Source organism: Callospermophilus lateralis, chromosome 14, assembly GCF_048772815.1.
Source record: "Callospermophilus lateralis isolate mCalLat2 chromosome 14, mCalLat2.hap1, whole genome shotgun sequence".
Classification (NCBI taxonomy): Eukaryota; Metazoa; Chordata; class Mammalia; order Rodentia; family Sciuridae; genus Callospermophilus; species Callospermophilus lateralis.
The window spans coordinates 94600517-94606840 of NC_135318.1; the positions used below are offsets into that span (position 1 = coordinate 94600517).

At 46.7% G+C, this 6324-nt stretch overlaps 1 long non-coding RNA gene across 1 annotated transcript; it reads left to right on the forward strand.

The window, feature by feature from the left end:
• The first annotated feature begins 1232 nt into the window (after nucleotides 1-1232).
• On the forward strand, nucleotides 1233-5069 carry LOC143380605 (uncharacterized). Its single transcript, XR_013088665.2, has 2 exons — nucleotides 1233-1395; nucleotides 4116-5069. It is a non-coding gene; the product is annotated as an uncharacterized LOC143380605 (long non-coding RNA).
• The last annotated feature ends 1255 nt before the right edge of the window (nucleotides 5070-6324 follow it).

The following is a 6324-nucleotide window of genomic DNA, read 5'->3' on the forward strand; positions in this document are numbered from 1 at the left end:
TAAAGAAAACCTTGTGATCTGTGTAGTATAATATTGAATAAGGTCATTGAGAAATCACAAATTCTGTTTAAAGATATTTGCATCTTAGCCAAACAAAACCTATTTCTAGGCATCCTGGTGCAGACAAGGATTTATCTTTATATCTACCATCATCTGTTTTTTTTTCGCTTGCATGAAGTTCATCAATTTACAGGCCATTTTATCAGATGTGCAACTAGATCCCATTTAAATGACACACTTTTAAATGGTAGACCTTTTTACATGAGTGCTTTTTCAAACACAGGTTTGGGCTCACGAGCCCACATGCCAGTAGTTAGCTGGAACAGGTTCTTCAGTTTGGCCTATCCCTCAGTATCCCCCGACGTCATCTGTTCAATCAGCTTCATTCCTCCAGCTCCGTCACTGGCTTTCATAGAAACCACATGCTGTCTATGAATCAGGGATTCCAGTCCTACAACATTGCATTCTTTGAGTATTTAAAGTAATCCAGTTTTCACATCACCATGCCTGACATCAGCAGTAATACTTATCAGCAAATGTTCGCTTTTCCAAGATGCAATTCTATGTGCTCCTCTCCCAAAGAGTCTTACTAGGCATATCGCATACGGAATTATTAAGTAAAGACCGTAATTTTTAAAATTTCATTCATTGTGCAGTTGACATATGTCTGAGATACTTTTTATTTTGGAGGAGGTATTATTTGATGGGGAATTTCAACAGCTACGTAATCGTGAAATGACAAATCTTGCATCCATTTTTTTCTTTGTGTATGATGATTTTTATGAGTAAGGATAAGATACTTCCTTGTTCCAATGCAGATGATGCCCACTTCTGTGAATGTATGCAGAGAGTCACCTGCTACTTGGATGTCTGCTTGTTGTGCTTGACACTAACATTGTACTTGGTAGGTGGCAGAAAGTCAATACTGAAGTTAAGCTCTTGTGTTCTAGCAGCTGTGCTGAATATCCTTGGTGTCCCACCTTCTGCAATCCATGCTGCTCTGTTCGAGTCCTTTAATGACTTTCTGGTGATGAGCATCATGGTCTCCTGGTCTTTAGAACGGCCAAGCATTGCTTTGTGAATGCGGATGATGGTCATGTGGAAGGCTCCAGGGAGGACGGATCATTGAACATGTACTCTAATCCGTATGCCTCTTTAATGACCTGTTTTTTCTTCTTGGGTTTTAAGGGAGACAGTGCCCTCAAACACTTCTGTGCAGCTGGGAATCCAGGCTTCTGCTTCACCTTGAAGGAAGCATTAATGATTCATTTCCAGAAGACATGAGAAGTGAGCCTCTGGTATCCTGCAGGTTCCTTGCATTGCCCATGAGCTAGAAGAGAGAGGAGTTGCTGCATGAGATTTGATCTCCTTTTTCCTGAAGAGTTCCACACAGAGGTGAGTCCCCAGCATGTTTAGATACCATTTCAGACATCTTTGTTGACGGAAATGAATCAGAGCCCCTGATGATGTGGAAGAGCTAAAGATGGGTTTGCTATGAATTTTCTATTTCATTTCTCAGGGACTGAGTCAAGCCAGCCATGATGCTGTCAGCGCATGAGCTGCTGCTCAAATGTGAGGAAGTGGTCTTGCTTTGTGAAAACACCACCCTGATTCAGGGATCCAGAGGCAGCCTGCAGTCCCTCAGTTTTCCGTTAAGGCAGATTGCTATGGATGGCCTCTGCCCTCGTCTTGGGTTTGAGGGTCCAGGCAGATCCCTAGTTCCTTTTGACCTTTATTGCCATTGGGCCGCCCCAGGGTCCTTGGACTCTACTTGGTCTTCTGGCCTGGGTCAGGGGATGTGAGGTTTGGAATCCCCCTCTGTGGCAGGATCCCAGGCCCCCCACCACTTGAGGGCAGGCACAGCCTTCCCCAATTGTGTTAGAGGGGAAGACTTCTCCCACCCATCCTCATCCATGCTCATCCCGCATCGTGTGGCTTGACACCTGAGGACCTTTATTCATTGACTTAGTGGTTAGTGATGATGATTGCTAAGACCAAGTGACTCTTTCAAGGTCACATCACTTGTATAATAGGGCTAGAGCATGGATCTTCCTAATTGATTTCATGGGACTCTCTCATGGGAACTGTGACTGCCTCCTAAACACACACACTACATTTGCAGTGTCAAAATTCATGGCGCTGTCTCCTTGGCAAGTGTATCTTGTCTTGTACTTGGGAATTTCACAAATATTTTCATTTGGTTTGTGGAGGTCATGCAGAAGGGATTTCATTTGAAATAGCCCAAACAAGAAATACCAGTTGTCTTTTTCACACATTGATTTGTGTATTGAATATCTCTGTCTGTGTGCTTGCATGAGTTGCTTCTTCGAATTTGTTGAAGAATGGTTGGCTGGGGAGCAAGGTAACGAGAGATGGATATCAAAGCTTGTCCAGTATTCTGAGGTGAAGAATGTATTTAGGATGTGAAGGCTTTTCTAGCCAGTTCCTATGACTCAGTCAGGGATCAGTCCGCGGATTTTGTCTGGTAGACTCTTTGGAGCAGACATCAAAGTGGCCTGGTCTTACCCTGTCCAGGACTGAATGCTGAGCTTGAATGGGAGCTTCTTGTCATTTCAAGCATTTCCATGAGTCTGTCCTCTGTTCTCTTGTATCCAAGCGGTTTCTAACAGGAAAGGAGAACAAAAATTGAAAGTATGGTGATTGATTATTTATACCAATGTCATTTCAATCAACTTCGTATTATACAAAATTAACTTTCTGCTAGTCAAATTTCATATGTTGAAGAAATAATGAAAATATTGGGTTTGGGGGATGAGGATGTACAAATCAAATATTTTTGAGCACCAAGACCTGTTTTTGTTTGTTTGTTTGTTTGTTTTTTTACTTAAATAATAAAGTGCCAGAGGACCACACCTGCCATTCAGCCTCAAAAACCTCCAGGTCCAGCGTCCAGGTGGACCATTTCATCAGGGTGTGTGGAACCACACTGTCCTGGGATGAGAGAGCAGTACCCAGGGATGTTGTCATCTCACCGAGTAGATATTGCCAGAGACAGTGGGGAGGTAGCGGCACTTGAGGAAGGGAAGAGCTCTCAGGATAGGAAGAGGGGGCCACTTTGGGACTCACTGGGTATGGCACTAGGCTGCTGGATGTGACATATGCCTGGGCCCACTGAGTGGGGCAGATCCCTGCTCTGTGTCCCTGTACCCTCCTCGTAGCCTGTGTTGGCAGCAGATTAGGGAATTGGGATCAGAAGTGCTCCCAGTAACACAGGCACCAGCCCCCACAGTGTGTTCCTAGCCCTTTCCCCACCTGGCCTGACTTGGCGCTTTTCTTGCTTCAGGGCTGAGACCCTACAGTCATTAGAGTGTGTCTGTGGCCCAGATCCACCCTGCATGGCCAACATGCTCAGAACCCTCAGCTGGTTCCTAAGCGCTGCAACCAAACCCTATCAACTGGGTGGCCTACAGCAGAGGAAGGGCCTTCGGTTGAAATCCAGAGGCTCAACACAGTAGGTGTTGGGCTGTCCCAGTGCCAAAACCCCTCCCAGGTTTCTAGGGGAGTGTCCCCCCAACTCTGTCAGCCCTTGCCCACTCTCCTATGGCTGCCCACGATCTGTGTTTCCCGTATGGGCATCCCCTCCTGACTCCAACCTCACGTAGGCAGTGTCCCCAAGTCTCCCTGGTCTCTGGGTCCAGACTCTCCTCTTTCTAAAAGAATATCAGATATTGGATTTGGGCCCAGTTGATGCTGTATTCCATCATGTGAGCTCTTAGCTTCATCACTGTGCAAAGACTCTTTTTCTACACAAGTTCGCACAAATTTTGGGTGGCTAAGAATTTTCAGGGGACACTCTTCTAATGAGTAAACTTTCCTTCCTTCGGATCTCTCCCCACTGAGCCTTCCTTGCACCCTTGTTCTAATTCCTTTATGGCAGGTTTCCTCCTTATGGCTGAGAGGACCTAGTGACCCCTAGATTCATACATTCTCTTTAATCACCAACACACTGCAGAATTCTCCATGGGACTGCGGTGTTTGCATTGAAACCCACGCCCTGACCTCTAAAAGTGTCTAGACAATTGGGTTGGCTCCCTCCCTCCTGAACCTCTTTGATGCCCTTTGAGGTAAGTTATTCTTTTGGATTCCTCCCACAGTAGGCAAGTCCTTGGATCCCCTGCAAGAAAGTCTTCTGGCCTGAAGGTCAGATGTGTCCAGATGTTGACTTGAAGGATATCAGCTCCTAGAAGCCCTCATCCTGGCTGCAGTGTTTCCTCGCCTCAATGCAAAGCAAGAAAGTGCAGTTGGCCCTGCACCCATTCTTCTGCATCCATGGTCCCCACCAGCTGGAAATCCAAACTATCAGGAAAGGAGTTGTGTCTCTCTGGACAGATACTTCTCTCCTCCTTGTTTCCTGGATCTTACAGTGTTACAGAGAATGACACTGCCCTTTCATTGTATTAGGTGTCAGAAGTCATCTGGAGATAATGGAAGTGCTCCAGGAAGAAGATATGCAGCATTTAGATGCAAATACTCTGGCATTTTTGTAAGAGACTTGAGCCTGTGTGGCTGGTGTTTTTGGAGGACTTTGAACAAATCTCCCTTGGATTTCCTGTGACATTTCTGGTTTCTGGGCTTGGGAGTGTTCAGGACTTGAGTGTGAGTCAGCCCCATGGGGATGTGATAGGAGGGCAGTCTGAGCTGTTGTGCAGAACCTCAGTGATGGCTTGTAAGGCCACATGCAACACTGCAAGCAGCAGATGAGAAGGGAGCCCTCTCCCCATGTGTTTAGCTTAGCTCTTGTCTTTTATCCAAAATCATGACTTGTGAAATGTTGCAGAAATGGACTCATGCCAAGAAGTTGGGATGTTCTGGGGAGCATGGGCTGTCATTCTATTCTGTCTCTGCATTATGATGTGATAGAGGGTGGGAACTTGAAGATGTGCTTAGGCCATGGATTCTTCTTTCCTGGGAAGGGGCTTCTCAAAGCAGCCCTTGTCCCTGTTTCACCTGCTTCCCCAGGAGGACACAACAAGAACATTCTTACAAGTTGGCCCCCGGTCTTGGTCTTCCAGCCTCCCAAATTTGAGAAATAAAATCTGAGCTATGAATTAACAGTGTCTTGTATTCTGCCATCACAACACAAACTATGCTAAGATGAGTCAATCAGTAGTCTCCCAGGTGTTTACATTGTGGTAATCAACACCAAACATCCATTTTGTAATTGAATCATTTTGGAGTGCACAGTTGAGTGGCATGAAGCATGTTCATATTGGTGCATAGGCATCGCCACCATGCATCTCTAGAACTCACATGGACATACTCTTGCCATCAATACTGAATTCTAGTGCCCTCCCAGGCCCAGGCAAGAAACATTGTACTTTATCTTTTGTGGAACCTGATAATTGGGAACCTGAGATGAGTGAGATCCTACAAAATTTGTTTTTCTCTGGACATCATCATTTTCAAGGGATGCAGTTCACCCCCACTCGTGGGCATACCAGGTTCACTGCCAAATCTGCGGGTGTCTCAATTGCATTGTCAGTGACGGTGGTGGTTGTGTTCACATGAGCTGTCGTCTGTCCAGCTCAGATCCCAGGATCTAGGGTCTTGGGTTCCACGCAGCCTTTAAGTCCCCTCCTCCTCCAGGTCTCTACAGGCCAGTGTGCATGAAGGCTCTGTGCCTGGTGGTTTCTTTAGCTGATTGCAGGATGTGTGCATTGTGTTGTAGGTCATGATGGACTATAAATAGAACCAATGCCTGGATACTCCTGGGATGTGAGGGGGCCCAGCCCGTGTGCTGAGAATTGGTGTGACCTCCTAATTAATAGGCCCTCAGGATCCCAGAGGAAAGGGCAAGTCCAGAGCCAGCGGAATCTCAGTGTCTCTGAGAGAACTTTTGGGGTGGGGGGGCCGGGATATATTGATGTGATGACTCTGATGCAGAGTCACATACTTCAAATCCAGGTCGAGGTGCTCAAGAGCAGCCTGGGATGGCACTTGGGTTCCCCACCTCCACACCCATGGGACATCTCAGGGCTCTGAGAAGCACAGCTGCCCGACCACAATGAGGGCATCTGCTGTCTCTGCATACAGTGAGCTGGGTTTTCTTCACGTCTCTCAACAATTCCACATAACACCAGCTCTGAACCCAGAGTCCTGGGTGCCGCAGTCTCTCGGCTGGGCACAAATCACGAGTCTCCACACAGCTTGTAGATTCAAACAGCAATTCTTTATTCCCGAACTCACACCGGCCGTCTACAAACACGTTCTGGGGGAATCCACGTTCTCTGCCCAAATCCACTCCGTTCTCTGCCCAAATCCTCTCCTGCCTAAATCCACTCCGCATGGGCTTCTGTCTCCCAA